Source organism: Cucumis sativus, chromosome 5 (assembly GCF_000004075.3).
Source record: "Cucumis sativus cultivar 9930 chromosome 5, Cucumber_9930_V3, whole genome shotgun sequence".
Taxonomy (NCBI): Eukaryota; Viridiplantae; Streptophyta; class Magnoliopsida; order Cucurbitales; family Cucurbitaceae; genus Cucumis; species Cucumis sativus.
In genome coordinates this window covers 16,738,604-16,762,680 of record NC_026659.2, presented here as the reverse complement: position 1 = coordinate 16,762,680, position 24,077 = coordinate 16,738,604, and the positions used below count along the sequence as shown (strand labels likewise).

At 36.4% G+C, this 24,077-nt stretch overlaps 2 long non-coding RNA genes across 2 annotated transcripts; both read right to left on the bottom strand.

The window, feature by feature from the left end:
* Nucleotides 1-1,822: 1,822 nt before the first annotated feature.
* On the bottom strand, nt 1,823-2,305 carry LOC116404148. Its single transcript, XR_004217079.1, has 3 exons — nt 2,274-2,305; nt 2,044-2,116; nt 1,823-1,858 (listed from the first exon to the last, which is right to left on the bottom strand). It is a non-coding gene; the product is annotated as an uncharacterized LOC116404148 (long non-coding RNA).
* Nucleotides 2,306-2,999: 694 nt separating this feature from the next.
* LOC116403747 lies at nt 3,000-16,383 on the bottom strand. Its single transcript, XR_004216580.1, has 2 exons — nt 16,341-16,383; nt 3,000-3,084 (listed from the first exon to the last, which is right to left on the bottom strand). It is a non-coding gene; the product is annotated as an uncharacterized LOC116403747 (long non-coding RNA).
* Between the last annotated feature and the right edge of the window lie 7,694 nt (nt 16,384-24,077).

Here is a 24,077-nt window from a genome sequence, read left to right as displayed (position 1 = left end):
GGGTGAAGAACTCTAAGGACCTACTAGGCAGGGTCGGGTTTTGCATAGGCAAGAAAAGCGGAGAGGATCCCCACGAAAACTTTGAAACTGGGGGATCTCGACGCGCATTTTACTTGATCTAAGCGGCTGGCTTGGCTCCCTCTTTTTTTTTTTCTCTCTCCCTCTCTACCGCCTGCCATGCTTGGTGAAGAAATCTAAGGACCTACTAGGCGGGATCGGGTTTTGCTTAGGCAAGAAAAGCGGAGAGGATCCCCACGAAAACTCTGAAACGGGGGATTTGGGCATTTTACTTGACCTAAGCGGCTGGCTTGGCTCCCTCTTTTTTTTCTCTCTCCTCTCTACCGGCTGCCATGCTGGGGAACTCTAGTGACCCACTAGGCGGGGGTCGGGTTTTGCAACCCTTAGCAGCTTGGTCATATTGTTTTGTTTTTATCGACTGTTATGTTGGGTGAAGAACTCTAAGAACTTGCCGACTTTGCTTTCTACCTGACCTAAGAATCATATTTTGCTTTCAAACAATCTTATACAAATGTGTATGGCCAAAAGAGGGATTTAAAATTAATATAAAAAAGGCATTAGAATATGGCAAAAAGGGGATTAAAATTGAGATAAAAAAGAGAACCGCACATATTATTATGTACATAATTCACAATATTCAGAAAATGAACCAAGTGTTCTACGCATTTCTAAGCTATCAATATATGCATTTTCAACATATGTAACATATTCAAAGAACAAATACAATCACAAATCCGAGCTCCGTTCTCATGCGTTAGGCATACATGCTTTTTTATGCTAAAAAGCGAAGTAGACATGGTACTTATTCTAAGCATAGAGCATTGCAAAACTTTCTAAATTTTGACATTTTTAGCAAAATTTGCAAAATGAAAATTTCCCAAAGGACCTGGAATGTGCAAGGCTACAACCCCACCCCCCACTTAAAAATATGCATTGTCCTCAAAGCATTTTAAGCAAGATTCTACGGATGGAAAAAAAAAAGAAAAAGGAGAACAGAAGACCTCCCCTTGTAACCTAGTTTCTTCATGGAAGCTTGCTTGCAAAGATCCCAAGTTTGGTTATATTTCATTTTCCTTTATTCCTACAAAAAGAAAACAAGAATTTCCATCGAATTTTATTAAAAAGGTTAAACTAAAAATTTTATAAAAATGTGCAGAATTGTTTAAGCTCGGTTGCATTTTCTAAGCATCACTTGAATTATTAAAACGACCTAACAAATATTCAATACAAGTTCATAATTCATAACCTACCAAAAATTTCAAAAAGATTGTTGTAGGTGTTCCACCAAACCTTTTGTAAATTACATACATCAATAAACTTACTTCTTATAAGGGGGGGAAGAAACTATGTTTTAGGGACAGATGGCTCTAAAGCACACAAACACTCTCCATCTCACTCTATATCTGCCCTGTATCTAATTTAATCCAGCATTCATTTGGGGCATTGTAGGTTCATATTAAAAAATAGTCATTCATGTCGTGATGCAAAGGCCCTTTTTATGTATCTAGAACTAAAATCACGAAAATCATCGTGGACATGCAGCACAACAAACTCAATATCCATGGGAAGCCTTTGCTAACAAAATGGTTGACAATAATTACTCAGACAAGAGAGGAATGACTATAATTAATTAACAGAAGTACAAATCAATATAGGTGCACAACCACCAAGCCCCCAACAAAAGGAACAATAAACTTCAATAACAAATGAAAGGTAGTATCAGGACTATCCTTACCTTGTTATCGAAGAAGATACCTTGGCTCTGGAAAGCCCGATGCTCTGCCTTACAACATTCAATTACCTTAGTACTGTAGTGTTTCTTCAAAGTTTGGGAATCTACCTAAAACATAAAAATATATATTACAACTTGAAAACCTCCATGTCAGAAATTTTACTTTAATTATCAAACCAGATGCTATGCAAGAATTAGTTAGCAGAAACACAACATAAATAGTAATGATATTCTTTGGGGAGGGGATAAAAGCATCTTTCATCTTAGAAATAAGCTTAGCAGTTAGCACTAACCTTTATATAAGAAGTTAACACCGGTTTGATTACTTCATAAACTTCAGCTACGAAATCTGGTAAAGAGAAAGACCTAATCCATAATGTTAAATAGATAATTCAAACAGGTTAGTATCACATCTCCAAAGGAAAAAACTTACAAGATCATCCAGTATTCTTTCATATTAATATCAAACATCTCATAATTGACAGCTATACTCAGGAATAATCCAAGGTCATTCAACGATGACCTCTACGACGAATTTCCTTGAATGATGTAGCGCCACCTTGTTCTTGAAACACGGTTTCATTTATGCTGTGAAAAATAAGATTGGTAAATAAAACTTTCAGCTACAATTAGCCACATAAACATAAAGTTGTGACAGGAAAACAAAAGCTAACAGATAATTAACTATACAGTTTGTAGGCAAAATACCAAATAGCCCATAATCAAGATCACAACTGAAGCAAACGATAATGTGTAGTTTATCATTTCCAACCAAATAATTCAATAACAAATAAGGTCAAATGGCCAAATAATATGTCCTTTCACATAAATATTTACTTCTGAATTTTTTGAAGGATAATGTTATCGCTTCTCTCCCACGTTTCACAAAAATTCTTTTACATATTATATTTTTTGTTACATATTCCTATTGAAGAATCTCATTTGAGCATTTTGTGGTCAATTTGACTTGAAAGAAACGGCAGAACTTTCAATAAGAAAGAAGCAAGATGCCCAGTTTTTTTTGAACTGCTGTTTTTCTCTTCTTTTTTTTTTCTTTAACTTGCTGTAAATTGGAGATGTTTTCCATAACTACTTTGGCTTATGTAATTTACCTTCTCCCTAAATGCAACCATAAATCAAACAAATTAGATGAATAAATTTACACCACAGAAATCCATCCTATGAAGACTAGAGCGGAGAAAGATGGGATAAGGATAAAGCATAGGAAGAGCAAATACCCGATGGAAAGTAAACTGATAAAAAATACTTTGTGTTGAGAGTAATATATCCCGAACCAATTTTCTGCCAGCCATTAAGATTTACCCACTGCAACTCTGCACACAAATATTTTCTTATAAACAATAATTAACACAATCTAATTGGTATCTTATGGATATAAAAGACAGCATGGATCCATATTGGAAGGATTTCAAATTAGTCTACGAACAAAGAATTTGGAAGGATTTCAAATTAGTCTACGAACAAAGAATTTCAAAGGATTTGTGATCAACTAAGGAGCTCTCGACTTTCTCCGCTGGAATTTACCTTCCTTGGGTACTTATCGACCAGAGACTAGAAGTAGTTGTGCTCTTCGTCCATAGTAGTCATCCAACCAGCAAGGGAAAGGCCACGACGCGCAGTGGAATAGGAAAAAGAGCGTTGAGCACAACTTTCGTGTCACCAGAAATCGTTTTTTCCTTTATTGGTAGACCGAAAAGGCTTTGTCAAGCAGGCATACATGATTGTCACTCGATCGACAGTTGAGAAATCCGGCGCTGTTAGGGCGATTTTGAGGAAGACGAAGAAGATAAGAGAAGGGGAGAGGACGAGAAAGTAGAGAGAGAGAGAGAGCCGTTAGAGAAGAAGTAGGGGAAGAAATTTGAAACGTGAGTGAGAGAGAAGGGGAGATGAGGGATTAAAATATATTTGAATTATTTGTGATAAAACCCATTTAAAACCCAAAACAATTTCTTTATAACTAAAACAAATATTTTGTTTTTAAAATTTAGACTAAAAAATCAAATTTTACGAGATAAAATTTTCAGTAACGATAAAGCAAAAAATATATATTTTGTTTTTCAAATAATTATAATCCAAAATTTTCAAGAAATGTGAAATTTCATTTAATAAGATAAAAAAAATTGTGAACATTAGTTTCCAACTTTGGCAATGGATGAAAGTATTAGAAATTGAAAATAATTGTTAGACATGCATGTTAGCCGTCACCACAAACCAATCCAATTTTTCATTCAAAAATGTTGAATTTATAATTAATGGTTCTCGAAAACATTCATACAATTTTTTTTTTAAATTTAACTTACTTATTTTGAGTTTTCTTACGATGTTCATGTCGATATTATACGAAAAATTGTCTTAAATGATAAAATTGCTGAAGATATTCACAAATATAACAAAGTTTTACCGTCTGTTAGTTAGTGATAGAACATGTACTAGTGGTCTATCAATTATCCTCTATGGTTTTAGTTTAGTGGTTATTTATCAAGCTCTTAATAAATTAAATAGTGATTTAACAAATATAATGTAAAAGAATATTCCAAGAATAACCTTGGAGTATCACTTGAATTTTCAAAACGACCTAACAATGCTAAACTATAAGCTCATAACTCATAACCTATCAAAAAAAGTACAAATAAAACAAAAAAACTATTTAAATCTTGAAAAATGAAATATGAGAAAAAAAATGAAAAGAGAAGAAATAAATTTTAAAGTATATGTAAATTTTAGATATTAAGTAAAAAAAAAAATATGTAAGTTGAATTTTAATCAGTAAGAATATGGATGTCTAGAAACAAATTTTTAATTTTTTAAAAGTTGATTTATAATCATTTGATTTCTTTAAATTCAACAACATAAACATAAAATGATTTGATTTTGAATTTATCACACCTTACAAATATTTTTCAAATTTCAAATCAAGAGATACTAAGTTTGTTGACCTTACCCACTTGATTGCCATTTTGGGACTTGTTTAAGACTAAGTTTGTTTCACTTGCATACTTGGTTGTCATTTTAGGTCTCAAAGTGCATTTTTCACGCATTTTGAACTTTTTTTTTTTAATGGGCTTTATCAAAAATAATTCAAATGGAATTGGCAGATGGCTGAGGGCCTTCGTGAAACGTGGGAGAGAAGCGATAAGAATATGGATGTCTTAATGGTCATAGAAATTTATTATGCTTGGTTTTTGCTTGAAATTTTTTCTATTATTTACTTTATTGAACACACACGAGCACCCGTACATCTGGATTTGTAAGAATATGTATAAGGTTTCCATCCATCTTTCTTATGCCATCGATGAAGTTTTCGCTTAGATCTTTATCTTAGTTCGGCCTCTTTAAAATGTTACTCCATACAAGGAAGATCGAAAGTTGTGATTACCAAGTGTAGATTTGTATTATATAGTTGCCTTAGTTATTTTTTTAATTATTCTTTCTAGACGTTATTTTCTTTTATAATTAGTTCTCTTTAGTTAGAATTTCTATTAAATTATACTTACCTATTATCAAATCCTTTTTCCGTAATAAGAGAAAATGGAGTTTTTCTCAAATAACAAAAAGTGATTATTTAAGATAGTATGCTAAAGGGAACACATCCAACTACCATGTTCATAATATTACCTTTGCCGATTGAAAGTCTTGGATTCTTGGTCAACTTTGAACGCAAATTTTTCTTAGTTGATTAATAAATATCAGGGTAAAAAGAACTTATATTGTAATATTGTTTTTCTTCACTTGCATCATACACTAAAACACAAGATTAAAAAAAATATATTATATTTAGACTTTTGTATGGTAGATTAGGTGTTCTCTTTGAATTGGTGGTTGGTATTGGCTTTCTAATTATGATATGATTTTGGGAACCTTTGAATTATGTTCTTCAAACCTTCTCTCTTCGATTGAAGCTTATTATATTTTATCGTTGTTAGTATGTTTTTTTCTCTCCATTTTTTCCCTTCTACTATTTTTATTTGATATATAATGTGCATAAAAGAGAAAGTAGTTAATGTGTTTTACATTGTTGTGTTGTGCAAAGTTGGTGCACTTGGTTCAAATATTTAAGATTTGGTGAAGCACTTGGAATAGTCTAAGTTCAAACTTTTAATCTGTAGGATAATTTACTTTATAAGAATCACACATTTACCTTTTTTTTTTTTTTTTTTTTGAAATAGGAAAGGAGCCTCTTCATTAAGCTGAAAATGAGTAGACAAGACAAAAGATAATACAAAGAAGCCCTAGGATCAACTAGTGCACTCGGACATCTCATCTAGGTTGACACCCACTTAGCGTTCTCACCATATCGAGACTTAAACCAAAAGACTAAACCAACGACATGGTTTAGAATAGATCATACAAACTGCCCAATAACTATACAACATAGATTTAAGACCACTAGAAATCCAAAAGAAATAAAATAAGAGTACAATAGTGGACTAAGAATTAAAAATGAAAGTCAGCCAGTTATGACTTATATCTTGTATGGAGAAATCTTTGATGTCTTTTGAAAGAGAGCATCAAGTAGAAGCATTGATTCTAGCCATTTCGACTCGAGTTGTCCAAGAGAAAGCTTTATTTTGAAATGTTAGTTGATTATGTTCAAACCAAATTTCTGGTAAAATGGCCTTTACTGCATTTAACCAAATCAATCTTGGTTTCTTCTTGAGAATGGGACATGAAATAAGTTGGACCGCGTTCTCCTAAATCTATAGTCGAAAACCCAATTCAAATGAAGATAGCCAAGTAAGCCAAAACCAACACTTCTTTGCATGTAGGTAGGAGAAGAAAATATGATGTAAATCTTCTAAAGCATGCAAACACAAGGGACAAACATGAGAAGATAAACTGAGAAAGGGAGGTTTCATTTGCAAAACTTCTGCACAGTTCATAGTCCATTTCGCATTCTCCAAAGCGTGATATTCACTCTTCTAGGGCTTCTGTCTTCCAAATTGTCGAGTACTTTGTTTTCAAGACTGTGTTAGAACCTGTTTTCTGTAAATGTTTGGCTGATTAATAAATTAATAGAACACACTATTTGGTGTTCTATCATCTTGGTATCAGAGAAATCGAATCTGTGAAGTTCTATATCATGGCTCAAAAGCGAATTGAGGAAAAGTTGGAAATGGTAGATCAAGAAATATCTGGCATTCGAGCAGAATTACATGATCTGCCAACAATCAAGGAAAACATGTCATCTTTGGCGAAGAGTATTGAGAGGTTAGGAGTACAGGCTGAGAAGCAACAACAACAACCAGAAACACTGTTGAAATATATTGAAGGAATGATCAAAGGGAAGACAACGATGGAAGAAGTACTAGAAGGATCATCAAGTGAGTTGACAGCATGGTTGATGTCAGTGATTGGACGATGATGGGAAGAAAATATGAGGAAAAACATACCAAGTTGGAGGGTAAAGATTCTGCGGGCGACCGAAGCAAATTTAAAAAAATTGAAATGCCAGTTTTTGTAGGAAATGATCCTGATTCTTGGTTGTTTAGGGCTGAGAGATACTTTCAGATACACAAACTGAGTGATTCAGAGAAAATGATTGTGTCCATTATTAGTTTTGATGGAGCAGCTTTGAATTGGTATAGATCTCATGAAGATTGTGAACCGTTTGTTAATTGGGACGATTTAAAGAAGAGACTTATTGTTTGATTTCGATCGAGTCGTGAGGGATCAATTCTGGGAAGATGTTTAAAGATCAAGCAAGAAATTACAGTGGAAGAATATTGGAATTTATTTGATAAATGAGTAGCACCATTGCCTTTTCTACAAAAGGCTGTCTTAGAAGAAACATTTATGAATGGTTTGAAACCATGGATTAAGGCAGACATGGAATGTTGGGAACCTATGGGGCTTGTTCAAATGATGAAGTTGGCCCAAAAGATTGAGAACCGAGAAGTGATAATGGGAGAATCAAGTTTCAAACGTGCAGCGGATGGAAGATTCCAGGTTTCTGCTTCTTTTAAACCTCAAATTCCTGTGATTTCTAATGATAATAAGTCACGAGGGATTGTTCGAATGTGGATGATTACACTTCGAGGAGTGGCTGGTGAACCTAATCGACGAGAAGGACCATTAAAACGACTTTCTGATGCTGAGTTTCAGGCTAGACGTGAGAAAGGTCTCTGTTTTCGTTGTGAGGAATGATTTTTTGTGGGCCATAAGTGTAAAGTGAAAGATCATAAGGAACTTAGAGTTTTAGTTGTTGGGGCAAACGGGGAAGAACTAGAGTAGTTGAAGAAGAGGATTCAAAAGTGGAAACTGAAATACAGGAGACTGAAGTTGTTAAACCAGAAGAACCCGTGATCGAATTATCAATAAATTCGGTGGTGGGATTAACAAACCCTGGAACTATGAAAATTGAAGGAATGATTAGAGAAAGGTCAGTAGTAGTATCGATAGATTGCGGCGAGACCAATAATTTTATATCTGAAAAGTTAGTAACTCAATTGTTGTTGCAATTGCAGGAAACTTCTGATTATGGGGTTATTTTGGGGTCTGAATCTGCTGTAAAAGGGAAGGGAATTTGTAAACAAGTGGAACTGCTATTGGGTGAATGGAAGGTTGTGGATAATTTTCTTCCATTGGAATTGGGGGGGAGTGGATGTCATTCTTGGTATGCAATGGCTACATACATTAGGAGTAACCGAAGTAGATTGGTGAAAACTTACTTTGACATTCATACAAAATGGGAAGAAGGTTGTATTGAGGGGAGATCCGAGTCGTACGAAGGCTAGGGTGAGTTTGAAGCACATGATGAAGACATGGACAGAACTTGATCAGGGATTTCTGATTGAGTGTAGATCTTTGGAAGGTGGAATGGCATTTGCAGCGATGTATGGGGTTGATGACGTGCCTACCGCTCATGAGTCTATTCCAGCCGTGTTAGCTAAGAATGAAGATGTTTTTTATTGGCCTGGAGAGTTGCCACCACAATGTACCATTGAACATCATATACATCTTAAGAAGGGGACTAATCCAGGCAATGTTCGGCCTTATAGATATGCATACCAGCAAAAGGAGGAGATGGAAAGATTGGTTGATGAAATGATGGCATTTGGCATAAAAACCTAGTACTAGTCCATATTCGAGCCCAGTCTTGTTGGTGAAAAAAAAATGGTAGTTGACGGTTTTGTGTAGATTACTGTGCGTTGAATAGTGTGACTGTTCCAGACAAGTTTCCTATTCCAGTAGTAGAGGAATTGTTTGATGAACTTAATGGGGCTAATATATTTTCGAAGATTGATCTCAAGGCGGGATATCATCAAATTAGAATGTGTAAAAAGGATGTGAAGAAAACAGCTTTTAGAACTCACGAGGGGCATTATGAGTTTCTTGTCATGCCTTTTGGGCTCACCAATGCACCATCAACGTTTCAAGCTTTGATGAATAGTATCTTTAAACCTTACCTACACAGGTTTTCTTAGTCTTTTTTGATGATATATTAATTTACAATAGAAGTTTGGATGAAAATCTTCAACATTTAGAATGGGTGCTAGAGGTGCTGCGAGAGAATAAATTATATGCTAATATGCACAAGTGTGGGTTTGCCAAAATGAAAGTGGAGTATCTTGGCCATATAATTTCGGCGCAAGGGTGTAGAGGTTGATCCCGAGAAAATTAGATCTATCAAAGAATGGCCCGTGCCCACTAATGTCTGTGAAGTTCGTGGATTTCTTGGGTTGACAGGATATTATCGAAGATTTGTAATGAATTATGGAAGTGTGGCTGCTCCTTTGACTCAATTATTGAAGAAAGGAGCATATGAATGGACTGTTGCAGCTGCTGAAGCTTTTGAGAATTTAAAGATGGCTACGATGACTCTCCCAATCTTAGCACTGAATGATTTTTCCTTACCATTTGAAAATAGAGACCGATGCTTCTGGATACGGGGTAGGTGCTGTCTTAATTCAAAATCATCGACCAATTGCTTATTTTGAGCCAAACATTAACTATGAGGGATCGTGCTAAACCAGTTTATGAACGGGAATTAATGGCTGTAGTTTTGGCTGTGCAACACTGTAGACCTTATCTTTTGGGCAAGAGGTTTGTAGTGAAAACTGATCAACGATCATTGAAACTTTTATTGGAACAAAGGGTTATCCAACCTCAACATCAAAGGTGGATTGCTAAGCTTCTTGGCTACAATTTTGATGTCGTGTATAAACTGGGACTAGAAAACAAAGCAGCAGATGCCTTGTCTCGTGTCCCTCCTACTGCCCAACTTAATCAACTTACTGTTGAGATCAGTTAAATTGGCAGTCCCCAACACTGAAGTTGACCCTAAAATAGTCCCAGAAATTAATGGGATGGGTCTGAATGTCTTGTTCAATGATGAAGATATTCTCCCTATTAAAATTCCCCTGGATTTGCCTAAAGATTTAGTGTCTATAGTCGGTGATTGTGGAATCATTATGGCTTAAATTAGATGTGCAACTGCCTTTTCCTCCTCCCAGTCATTATTAAGGTTGTCTCCTGGAACACTAAGGGTTTGAACGACTCCTCTAAACATGCAGCACTTAAAAAATTCATCAACAATTGTAGTCATGATTCAAGAATCTAAGAAGGACACCTTGAACTTGGCTTTTATAAAATCATTGTGGAGTTCAAAGGATATTGGCTGGGATTATGTGGCTTCTGTTGGATCTTCTGGGGGAATTCTTACCATGTGGGACAGCAGTAAAATATCTGTAACAGAGGTCATTAAAAGACGCTTCTCTTTGTCAATCAAATGCCTCACTTTGTGCAAAAAAGGTTTGTTGGATCACAAATGTCTATGGCCCTTGTGGTTGCAGAGAAAGGAAATTGGTTTGGCCCGAATTGGCGCTGATTGTTCGGCCATGGCCTGGTGCATAGGTGGGGATTTTAATATCACTCGTTGGGCCCGGGAAAGATTTTCTTTTGGCAGAAGTACTAGAGGAATGTCATTATTCAATAACATTACTATCATGTTTGTCAACTGTCAAACTAACTCTTTTAAGTTATTTAGTGTGACACTACAAAGTTATGAACACCATAATCTTAATTAAAACCTTTTAATAAACAAATGCCAAGTTACTACTCAACAAAGGCAAGGAATTCAAAAAACATGACAACTATCCTAATTGGTTGAAAATGAGAAAAAGAAAGTTAGCCAGACAACCTATTTCGACTACAAAGCCAGCAGATAGGATTCCTCAAATTTGACCATTCACTCTCCATACTCTACAAGTCTTCAAGCACATGATGTTGCCTTCTTTCAGATGAGCAACATCATTCCGATCTTAACAGTCAGAAGAGCAAATCAAATCAATCGCAGCATATTCACAAATCACAACTAAAAAGTACAAACATTACAAAATAAAACATGCAGCGATTATGTCATTGAGATGTTTTGGTTTTTCAATCCAAATAAAACATCTCAATGACATAATGCTCCTGTTTGGTGCAAACATCTCAAAGACATCTAAAAAGTACAAACATTACAAAATAAAACATCCATTTGGTGCAAAAGTGGTTGCTGCTGTTTTTATGCGAGAGATTATTCGTTTGCATGGATGCCCCCAAAGTATAGTGTCGGATCGTGATCGTATTTTCACAAGTCTATTCTGGGAAGAGTTGTGGAGGTTGTTGGAAACTCAGTTGAGACGAAGCACCACTTACCACCCCCAAACGGATGGTCAAACAGAAGTTGTCAATCGAGGGGTGGAGACGTATCTACGGTGTTTTGCTATGAACACACCTAAACAGTGGGTTAAATGGCTAGCTTGGGTTGAATTGAGCTATAATACAACAGTCCGTACAGCCATATTGATGACCCCCTTCGAGGCCCTCTATGGGTGACCACCCCCTCTATATTACTGTATGTGAAGGGATCGAGTCGGGTGAATGAAGTAGACCATTTGATGAAAGAAAGAGATGAAATTTTGGGTGTTTTGAAGGCTAATTTACTGGAAGCACAGCAGCGAATGGTCAAATATGCTAATGCTAAAAGACAGGAGGTTCTATTTAAGGTTCATGATTGGGTTTATGTGAAGTTACGCCCTTACCAACAGTCCTCTCTCAGCCGTTTTAAGCACCCCAAATTGGCCCCAAGATTCATTGGTCCATTTATGATTGTGGCACGAATTGGTTTCGTTGCATACCGTTTTGGCCTTTCCCAAGGAATTGCTTATACACCCATCTTTCATGTTTCTGTTCTTCGCAAGGTCGTGAGTTCAAACAGGCCATTATTTCCAATTCCAAAAGATTTGGCTGCTGATTTGTCTATGCAAGTGTCTCCAGTAGAAGTATTGGGAGTTCGCAAAACAATAGAAAAGGAGGACAACTTAGAAGTTTTGATCCGTTGGAGTGAGGGGACACTTGAAAGTGCAACATTGGAACAAGCTGCTCTTATTCAAGAACAATTTCCTGAATTCCACCTTGAGGACAAGGAGGCTCTTTGGGGGGCGGATAATGATAGACCTCCCATAGTAAACGTGTATTCCCGTAGAGACAAGAATAGGAAGAAGAAAGAATGATTGAGAGTTAGTTGGTATTTTTCTATTTGTGTGGGCCCTTAGGAATGTGTTTGTTAGAGTGGGGCGCAAGTATTTTGTTATTTCTCTGAGCAATTACTTAAGTGTCTTGAGTGAGAGGGTATGGGTATCTTTTTGGACATATGATGGAATTAAAGAGCTCACCTGTCTTAAAATAACGATCAGGCATCTGATGTCCTTTAACGATAGTGGCTTCTCCTGCTCATAAAACTCCTCATTGTCAATTATTATGAGCATGTGCCTGATTGATAAGGAAAGAAGTGATCAGGACATGCCGAATCTTATAACATACCATATAATTATATAACATCAGATGAGGAATTAAAGCGAAATTCAAAAGTAGAGGAACAGGAATAAAGAAGATAATCTTACTTGTACACAGGACAAAAAACAGCCAAAGGTAATAGCCAACCAGGTGCATCTCCTGATAAATATGCCAATTTCTCTGAAAAGGATGACCATTTTTTATTCTCGTGGCACTTTTTAATAAAACTCCAGAGTACTGGAGCTAACTCCATTCTGTATGCTAGAATAGTCATAATTTTTTATGTCCCACACCAAGTTGTACTTAAAAAGATCTTTTCAAAAAAAATCTATAGAGTTTTTTTTTCTTTTTTAAAATGAAGTACATGCATGTTATGTTTCTCGTTATTGAGAAAACATGACCTTTAAACCATTACTAACGCCATTATATCCAAACAGCAAGGTACACAAACCTAGTAGAGGATGACACATGCAACTTTGTCCATTGGGTAGAGAGAGGTGTGAAATGTGAATGTCCGCCACAATAAAGGAAGAGTAAGAATTTTAGAGGAGAAACTCCAATTGGGATTAACACGTGGGCAACAACATGGCTTCTTACCAACATGAGAACTCAAAAGAGACAGCAGATGTTCTAGAGAAGCCAATGAACTCTTGGAATGTGAATCTGCACTTTCCTGCAATAGTTTGAGTGTGAATTAGTTCTCTGAAAAACACCTGCAGAGGATAATCCACGGCAAAACAAAATATCTATAAAAAAAACCACTTGCAAGTAGAAGAAAAAGGAAGTACAGTTATACCTTCCCTGTCAAAGTGATATCCCTAATCAACGCATATGCATTTCTTTCCAGGAAGTAACCAACAATTTTACAAACCCATGGGAGTTCAGGTTGTAATAAGAAAATAATTGTGTCTAACAATAGAGTTGCAGGTGTGTTAGAGTTCAGAGGTGCAGCCAAAAGTTGATTCCTCAATTGGTTTCTATCAAGAACAACATCAAGTAAGAATAATTCAGAGGAAAAATAAAGACAACTGACATATATATAAATAAGATTAGTCTGAATTCGTTAGCTGAAGGTAAAAAAACCTTTATGTCAATTATATATATCTGAACAAAATCTAAGAAATATATCACTTTTCAACAAAAGAAATATATCATATACAATTAAAGGATCATAGCATAGAAAGCCAACAAAATCAACAATGATAGATCAAACATCTGTTCTTCCATTCAAAACGTTAAAAAGGATAAGTTTTTAATAAGGAATGTTAAAATGGAAAAAACTAATTACCTATTATGGTGTACAGTCTGGATGCAAGCATATGCAAATTTCTTAACTCTCTAATCCACTAAGGCCTTGTTAAGTACATAATCCTTGCTAGCAAAAATGCTCAACATATCCCCTATATATGTAAGAGAGAGAAAGGAAAGAAAGTACTAACACTAAGAGATATGTGCTATCAATTAGAACACTTTAAGATGATATTATCAATTAGAAAACCAAGCATAAAGCAACATAAGGGAAAATAACAAACAAGGGCACCACAGTGGTTCAGAAACCAATCAATATTTTCATTTGTCACTTTTATAATAATTTCCCAAGGGAAAATCCTCATAAACAAGCCTCGTTTTCCCCCTACTATGGAACGGGGAGGATTCCTCCTCTTTTCAAAGCCCTCGTCAAACTCAATGCTAAGTTTGACTGCTCCCTTCGGAGTGACAACAAGCCTTGTTTTCCCCCTAATGTGGATCGGGGAGGATTCCTCCTCTTTCCAAAGCCCTCATCAAACTCGATGCTAAGTTCAGAACGCTAAGAGTAGGTGGTTTGGTTTTGGTTAGGCCAAAAGTAAAGTTTTCTACTAAAAGCTCTGATAGTTAGGGAACTCAACACATTCTACTCGACCGAACCAAGTTGGCTCTTTGCTTTTTTATGGGATTTTTCTAATGTATATTGCATGTGTTGTTTGTTTTTTTATAGCTCTTGATTGTCTAACCTTTTTACGTTTTGCATTTGCAAGTCTCTCTTTTGTTTCTTTGGTATGCAATGTGGTAACAAGGTCTTGCTAGAACCGGTGGGCTAACCTTTCTATGGTTCTAAACTTAGGTTCTAAGTTTGACTGCTCCCTTCAGAGTGACAACAAGCCTCGTTTTCCCCCTACTATGGAACGGGGAGGATTCCTCCTCTTTTCAAAGCCCTCGTCAAACTCAATGCTAGGTTTGACTGCTCCCTTCGGAGTGACAACAAGCCTTGTTTTTCCCCTAATGTGGATCGGGGAGGATTCCTCCTCTTTTCAAAGCCCTCATCAAACTCGATGCTAAGTTTAGAACGCTAAGAGTAGGTGGTTTGGTTTTGGTTAGGCCAAAAGTGAAGTTTTCCCCCATTTTTTATGGGGTTTTTCTAATGTATATTGGATATGTTGTTTGATTTTTTTTATAGCTCTTGATTGTCTTACTGTTTTATGTTTTGCATTGTCAAGTCTCTCTTTTCTTTCTTTGGTATGCAATGTGGTAACTAGGCCTTGCGAGACCGGTGGGCTAACCTTTCTATGGTTCTACATTTAGTTACTAATTAAGTTTGATTGCTCCCTTCGAAGTGACAATAAGTTTTGTTAATGTCGACCCTTTTCTAAAGGGATTTAGTTCATTGTGGCTAGACAAGAGGCTTCTAACTCATGTTTGATAAGACAAATTTGTTAAAACCATCCCAGATTCTAAAGAGTGCCTCCTATCCTTTTTTACTCTATCTAGGCTAGGTTTGGACTAAGTGCATCATAGGTAAGTCACGACAAAGCAACAAAGGAAGACAAAGCTAGAAAAGTATCCATGCACTTATTTATTATACATGCAATCAAGCATTCACAACACACATACCATTTTCTCAATCATGCATTCACATCTCAATAAGAAATAGCTAAAAAGAGCTTAAAACAAAAAAGACAGCAGCTTATGCTCAAATTTCAGCACATATACTCATCAAAATTCAGAATTTCACATCATAAACCCGAGCTCAATGCTCAAGGGTTGCCAATCATGCTTTTTATGCAAGATCTAATTAAGCTAAGAAGGTATAATGCTCATTATTGTAAGGAAAGAATTCTGAAAAATTTTGAAATTTGGGCAAAATTTGAACCCCCAAGTTTACACTAAACATGCAAGCTAAGCAAGCTATTACCCACACCCACTCAAAAAATTGCTTTTTCTGTCCTAAAAGCTTTTGAAAATCAAAGTAAATGGAGAAAAATAAGGGGGAACTTTGGACTCCCCTGGAAGGATCGACATCCTTGACTTTTGTTTGAAGCTTGCATGGATAAACCTTTTCATTCCTTTTTCATTGATTATTCATCCTTGTTCCTGAAAATCAAAGGAAATTCTCTCAATTTTATATATTACTAAAATTAGGATACATATAAGTCTTAACTAGTCTAATAGCACCCTCCATTCATCTTCCCCTGCACTGGCTATGGTATCAAAATTTTCAATTAAGTAATACGTCTACTAACGAACTTGAAAACAAAACACATCACACTAAAAAACACAAACATCACTTTAACCCAACAGAAGCAACTCTTTTTACCCTTGCACTCACTATCACATTACTATCATGTTTGTCAACTGTCAAACTAACTCTTTTAAGTTATTTAGTGTGACTACAAAGTTATGAACACCATAATCTTAATTAAAACCTTTTAATAAATAAATGCGAAGTTACTACTCAAGAATGGCAAGGAATTCAAAAAACATGACAGCTATCCTAATTGGTTGAAAATGAGAAAAAGAAAGTTAGCCAGACAACCTGTTTGGACTACAAAGCCAGCAGATATGATTCCTCAAATTTGACCATTCACTCTCCATACTCTACAAGTCTTCAAGCACATGATGCTGCCTACTTTCAGATGAGCAACATCATTCCGATCTTAACAGTCAGAAGAGCAAATCAAATCAATCCTAGCATATTCACAAATCACAACTAAAAAGTACAAACATTACAAAATAAAACATGCAGCGATATCAACAAGCATATAAATAATTAGCCAATTAATTGACATTACAAAATAAATAAAGAAAAACAAGCATTCTGATATTTTTCTATTTGTGCGGGCAGCCGATGTTCACAAAACAGCGTTTCGAACCCACGAGGGGCCCTATGAATTCCTTGTGATGCTGTTTGGGTTGAAACGCTCCGGCAACATTCCAATCAATCATGAGTGATGTTCTTCGCCCATATTTACGCAAGTTTGTTTTGGTTTTCTTTGATGACATCTTAATTTACAGCAAGTCCTTGGACGAGCATTTGCACCAATTGGCAATGGTTTTGGAAACTCTAGTAGCTCATCAACTGGTAGCCAACTTTAAAAAATGCCAATTTGCGGTTGACAAAATTGAATACTTGGGCCATGTTATTTCTTCAGAGGGGGTGGCAGCGGATCCAACAAAAATAGAAGCGATGGTTAAATGGCCAGCACCCAAGAAGAACGTGAAGGAGCTAGGTGGGTTTTTTGAGGCTAACGGGGTATTATCGGAAATTCGTTGCAAACTACGGTTCTATTGTGCTGCCCCCCTTGACACAACTGTTAAAAAAAGGTAACTTTAAGTGGAATGAGACGACCGAGAACGCATTTCAGCAGTTAAAAGTCAGCAATGATGTCTGTCCCGATGCTAGGTATTCCTGATTTTTCACAAAGTTTTGTGCTGGAAACTGATGCTTCGGGTGTGGGTATTGGGGCTGTCCTAATGCAAAATCAACGACCAGTGGCCTTTTTCAGTCAAGCTTTACCTATTACCCATAGGTTTAAGGCTGTTTATGAACGGGAGCTTATGGCAATAGTGCTGGCTGTTCAAAAATGGCGACCATATCTATTGGGTAAGCCTTTTGTGGTGCGTACAGATCAGAAAAGTTTGAAGTTTCTTCTTGAACAACGGGCTATCGGGGGAGAATATCAGAGATGGATCGCTAAACTATTGGGGTATGATTTTGTGATTGAGTACAAGAAAGGATTGGAAAACAAAGCGGCCGATGCCTTATAGAGATTACCACCGGTATTTGAATTGGGCCTCGTAAGTATTGTGGGCGGGCTAAACCCTTCGTTTTCATCGATCAAGTGGCTGGAAATGAATCTCTTAACAATATTCGACTATCCTTGATAAATGGACAATAAGCTCCAGATGGATATTTGCTACAAGGAGGAGGATTCACCTGATATTACTTTATTATTAGCTGAGTTCCATAACAGCCAAATAGGGGGACATCATGGTGCATTGAAAACATATCAAAGGCTAGCAAGGGAGGTATATTGGCGAGGTATGAAAGCCCATATCCGCACCTATGTTGCTGAATGTTCCGTGTGTCAGCAAGCCAAATACTTGTCTTTAACTCCGGCTGGTTTCCTTCAAGCATTACCCATTCCGGACCGTGTGTGGGAAGATATTAGTATGGATTTTATTGAGGGCCTCCCCAAATCCGAGGGTTATGATGTTATATTGGTAGTTGCGGATCTTCTTTCCAAGTATGCACATTTCATCCCCTTGAAACATCCATTTGGTGCAAAAGTGGTTGCTGCTGTTTTTATGCGAGAGATTATTCGTTTGCATGGATGCCCCTGAAGTATAGTGTCGGATCGTGATCGTATTTTCACAAGTCTATTATGGGAAGAGTTGTGGAGGTTGTTGGAAACTCAGTTGAGATGAAGCACCACTTACCACCCCCAAACAGATGGTCAAACGGAAGTTGTCAATCGAGGGGTGGAGACGTATCTAGGGTGTTTTTCTATGAACACACCTAAACAATGGGTTAAATGGCTAGCTTGGGCTGAATTAAGCTATAATACAACAGTCCGTACAGCCACATTGATGACCCCCTTCGAGGCCCTCTATGGGCGACCACCCCCCTCTATATTACCATATGTGAAGGGCTCGAGCCGGGTGAATGATGAAGTAGACCATTTGATGAAAGAAAGAGATGAAATTTTGGGCGTTTTGAAGGCCAATTTACTGAAAGCACAGCAGCGAATGGTCAAATATGCTAATGCTAAAAGACGGGAGGTGCAGTTTGAGGTTCATGATTGGGTTTATGTGAAGTTACGCCCTTACCGACAGTCCTCTCTCAGCCGTTTTAAGCACTCCAAATTGGCCCCAAGATTCATTGGTTCATTTATGATCGTGGCACGAATTCGTTTCGTTGCATACCGTTTGGCCCTTCCCAAGGAATCGCTTATACACCCGGTCTTTCATGTTTCTGTTCTTCGCAAGGTCGTGGGTTCAAACAGGCCATTATTCCCAATTTCAAAAGATTTGGCTGCTGATTTGTCTATGCAAGTGTCTCCGGTAGAAGTATTGGGAGTTCGCAAAACAATAGAAAAGGAGGACAACTTAGAAGTTTTGATCCGTTGGAGTGAGGGGACACTTGAAAGTGCAACGTGGGAACAAGCTGCTCTTATTCAAGAAACAGTTTCCTGAATTCCACCTTGAGGACAAGGTGGCTATTTGGGGGGGGGGTAATGATAGACCTCCCATAGTAAAGGTGTATTCCCGTAGAGACAAGAATAGGAAGAAGAAAGAATGATTGAGAGTTAGTTGGTATTTTTCTATTTGTGTGGGCCCTTAGGAATGTGTTTGTTAGAGTGGGGCCAAGTATTTTGTTATTTCTCTAAGCAATTACTTAAGTTTCTTGAGTGGGAGGGTATGGGTATCTTTTTGGACATATGATTTTGGTATAGACTCTCATTAGAGAAGTGTGTAGAGATTGGGGAGCTCTCAAATCCTCCCCCACAGTTGATAAATAAAATTTTGGCTAAAGCCTTGACAAAAGCTAATGTAGAACATCCCCCTTCTTTATGTTTCTTGAGTTTTATCCTAGAGGAGGTGTTTGAATTACCATTTTTTATAGTTTAGGATTAGTTATTTGAATTAACAATTTTGTATCTTGAGTTAGTTATATAGTTTAGGATTTGTTAAAGTGAGTTTTCGGAGTGAAGGAAAAGGTCTGCAATACTCCTTGAAAGACAGGGGAAGCAGAAGATTGGTGTTCTATATTCTTGTTTGCTTATTAGTATTTTGTTGTTCGTAATTTTGGATTAGGAGGTTTTCTTTGTTTGATGTTTGTGAATTATATGTAACGTGACTCATTTTCTGAGGTTCACGGTTTGCTTATGTTGTAAGTTGTGTTTGAATTGTCAATATAATAGAAACACTACATCAGCGTTCTATCATGATGTCATCCTTGGAATGCAATGGCTGCACACGTTGGGGTAATTGAAGTGGATTGGCGGAAACTCACTTTAACTTTCATACAAAATGAAAAGAATGTTGTTATAAGGGGTGACCCGAGTTTGACAAAGACTAGAGTGAGTCTGTAACACATGATGGAGACATGGACACCATCTGATTACGGTTTCTTGACAAAATGTCGAGCTATGGAGGGAGGAATGACATTTACCGAACTATATGGAATTGATGATGTTCCTACATTTCAAGAGTTACTACCAGCAGACAATTTTGGCTATCCTAAAAATCCAGCAACAAAGAAGTGGGAAGTGCTTGTTAGTTGGAAAGGAATACCACCTCATGAGGCTACATGGGAGAATTGTGATGATTTTACACAAAAGCTTCCTCATTTCCCACCTTGAGAACAAGGTGTCTTTGGAGAGGGAGAGTAATGATAGACCACCAATTGCAATACAATATAGCAGAAGAAAGACAAGTGGAATTGCACGTGCACAGGTGATGGAATTGGAGGAAGTGGAAACCACCTTAGTGGGGACAACAATTAGTTACAGGGGGGAGGTTAAAAGGGAGAGATGGAAGGAAAGATGGGGGTTGGTTAATCAGTTTCTGGAAGTGGAGAGGATGTATTTTCTGGAGAGCAGAATTACAGAAGTTGTTCAGTTACTTTAATCTTAGAAAGTGTTTTCCATTATCGTAAACTACTTTTGATGTTTGAATGTTTTATTTTGTACTTGGTTATTGTCTGTAATAGTACTTATTTGTTCTGTGTTTTCAAGACTGGTTTGAGTATTGTATTCTGTAATAGTTTGGTTGCTTAATGAACAAATAAGAACCATTACTTGGTGTTCTATCAGCTTCTCAATCAAGCATTCACATCTCAATTAGGTATCATACATGCAATCAAACAATCACAACATACATACCATTTACTTAAAACGACCTAAAACATGCTCAAAACGTGTCTAAGTTTCACTTGAACTTTCAAAACGACCTAAAACAGCTTACGTGTAGGTTCGTAACTCATAACCTATGAAAAAAGTTCAAACATTGTGAAAAAAGCACTACAAGACCCAAAATAGCAACCAAGTGTGTAAGTGCAACAAACTTAATTCAAACCAACCTAAAACGTGCTCAAAACGTGTCTAGGTATTACTTGACTTTTCAAAACGACCTAGCAAATCCTAAGTGTAAGTTCGTAACTCATAATCTACCAAAAAGGTTGAAAAAAGCATTTCAAGACCAAAAATGACAACCATGTGTGTAAGTGCAACAAACTCAATCTAACCTAAAATGAATTCAAAACGTGTGTAAGTATCACTTGAATTTTCAAAACGACCAAGCAATGCTTAAGTGTAAGTTTGTAACTCACAACCTACCAAAATTTCAAAATGTGTGAAAAAAAGTACTTCAAGACCCAACATGTCAATCAAATGTGTTTTAAACTTAGTTTCAAACCAACCTAAAACGAGTTCAAAACGTGTCTAAGTTTCACTTGAACTTTCAAAACTACCTAAAACAGCTTACTTGTAGATTCATAACTCATAACTTACGAAAAAAGTTCAAATAGTGTGAAAAAGCACTACAAGACCCTAAATGGCAACCAAGTGTGTAAGTGCAACAAACTTAGTTTCAAACCAACCTAAAACGTGCTCAAAACGTGTCTAGGTATTACTTGAGTTTTCAAAACGACCTAGCAAATCCTAAGTGTAAGTTCGTAACTCATAATCTACCAAAAAGGTTGAAAAAAGCATTTCAAGACCAAAAATGACAACCAAGTGCAACAAACTCAATCTAACCTAAAATGTATTCAAAACGTGTGTAAGTATCACTTGAATTTTCAAAACGACCAAGCAATGCTTAAGTGTAAGTTTGTAACTCACAACCTACCAAAATTTCAAAAAGTATGAAAAAAGTACTTCAAGACCCAACATGTCAATCAAATGTGTGTAAAACTTAGTTTCAAACCAACCTAAAACGAGTTCAAAACGTGTCTAAGTTTCACTTGAACTTTCAAAACGACCTAACAAATATTCAATACAAGTTCATAAGTCATAACCTAGCAAAAAGTTCAAATTTTTTGAAAAATACACTACAAAACCCAAAATGTCAAGTGTGTAAGTGCAACGAACTTAGTTCTATACAAACCTAACAAGTATTGAAAACACGTATAAGTTTCCAAACACCCTAACACCGCTTAAGTGTAAGTTTATAACTCATAACTTACCAAAAATTTCAAAAAGTGTGAAAAAAAATCTTTCAAGACTCAAAATGGCAACCATGGCTGTATGTAAAACTAACTTAGTTTGTAACAACCTAAAAGGTGTTCAAAAAATGTTTAAGTATCACTCGAACTTTAAAAACGACCTAATAATGCTTTAGTGTTACTTCATAACTCATAACCTACCAAAAAGTTCAAAAAATGTAGAAAAAGCACTCCAAAATCCAAAATGGCAACCAAGTGTGTAAGTGCAACAAACTTAGTCTCAACTTTAAAATTAGTGCGAGTTGGGAAATGTATTAACTCAAGCATGATGTAAAAACTTGAAACGACTTAAATATTTATTCACCATCACATAAAAACAGTAATTAAATATAGATAACATGTGTAAATAAAGGGAGAATCACCTTTCTAGCAGTAGCTTTAGAGTAAGACCAAACACCATCCTCCTACTTGTAAATCTGCTCGATTGTCTACTTTGTTCTACACTCGTCATTTCACCGTCTCAGGCCATCCATTGAATTGGCCACCCAGCCTTGGCATACAAGAGTATGTCTCAGCCTGTTAACAAATACCACTAAAACTAAGCAAGACGAAGAAAAAAGTTTTCAAAAAATTACCTAACTTTTAGGTCTTCATGTGACCTTTAAGTACTTCTGTCTTCTCCTTCAACTCTTTGACAGATTGCTGAAATTATGTGTTTCTGCAATGTTTACCAGAACATGAAAGATTCATTACGAAAATAAATACCATGAATACAAACCATGAAGAAATAGTAAAACAGTCAATACAAGAAGAAAAAAGTTCACTTGAAAACGACCTAAAACAGTATCACTTGAACAAAATGTGTCTAAGTATCACTTGAACTTTCAAAACGACCTAAAACAGCTTACGTGTAGGTTCGTAACTCATAACCTACGAAAAAAGTTCCAATAGTGTGAAAAAAGCACTACAAGACCCAAAATGGCTACCAAGTGTGTAAGTGTAACAAACTTAGTTCAAACCAACCTAAAACGTGCTCAAAACGTGTCTAGGTATTACTTGAGTTTTCAAAACGACCTAGCAAATCCTAAATGTAGGTTCGTAACTCATAATCTACCAAAAAGGTTGAAAAAAGCATTTCAAGACCAAAAATGACAACCAAGTGCAACAAACTCAATCTAACCTAAAATGTATTCAAAACATGTTGAGCCAACAAAGATACACACCAGCAAACTTTTGAACATAGGACCCTCCTAAACTACTCACTTTTGAACATAGGACTTCCTCAACTATCTACTCACTTCTGAACATACAACCTTGATAGAACACTTATGTACTGTTTCTATTATATTGATATTTGAGACTTAAAGTTGCAATAGAAAGAAAATTACAGAGAAATTACAAACAACAAGCAAAGAAACCCTCCTAATCCAAAACAGAAATAAACACAATTCAAAATACTACAATTAAAACCAGAACAATTCTGGCAGGCCCTTCCTTTTACTAAAAACTGCCTGCCCTCTCATCCATTTAACTTCCTGTTTTAGATAACTGTCATCCTTTTGAATAAGTAACTGTGTTGATTACTAACGTGCCTTACTTTCCTTTCTTCTATTATAAGTAAAATAACAATGGTGGTCTAACAGACCTCCTAAACTATCCACTCTAGAGCATGTTAAATCACCAATTCATCCAAAAACTAATGACGTAAATGTAATATTATATCTTCAACGTAAATGTAAATGTAAACTAATGACACTACAAGTGATTTTGAAACTAAGACATTGAAGCAGTCTGTTAGGAAGGGTGATGGAACCAGCAAGAGTGGGGGGAGTTCTTTAAAACAATCAGAGGTCAAGAGAAAGAAGGGATCAGCTAAATCTATTTCTGGAAAAAACGTGAAAAGATTGTCAGGTGATGATGATAAAAAGGAAACCACACCTGTGCTGAAACCAGCCTCCAAAAATTGGAAGTAAATCAAAGGATCAAGGCACTCTTGAAATTGGAAGTAAACTTGGTAGCACAGGTCCAAAAATCGCTGGCAAGTCGAAGAATGATGATGCCGAATCCAACAAGACTAGCAAATCTAAGGACGATGAGACATCCACA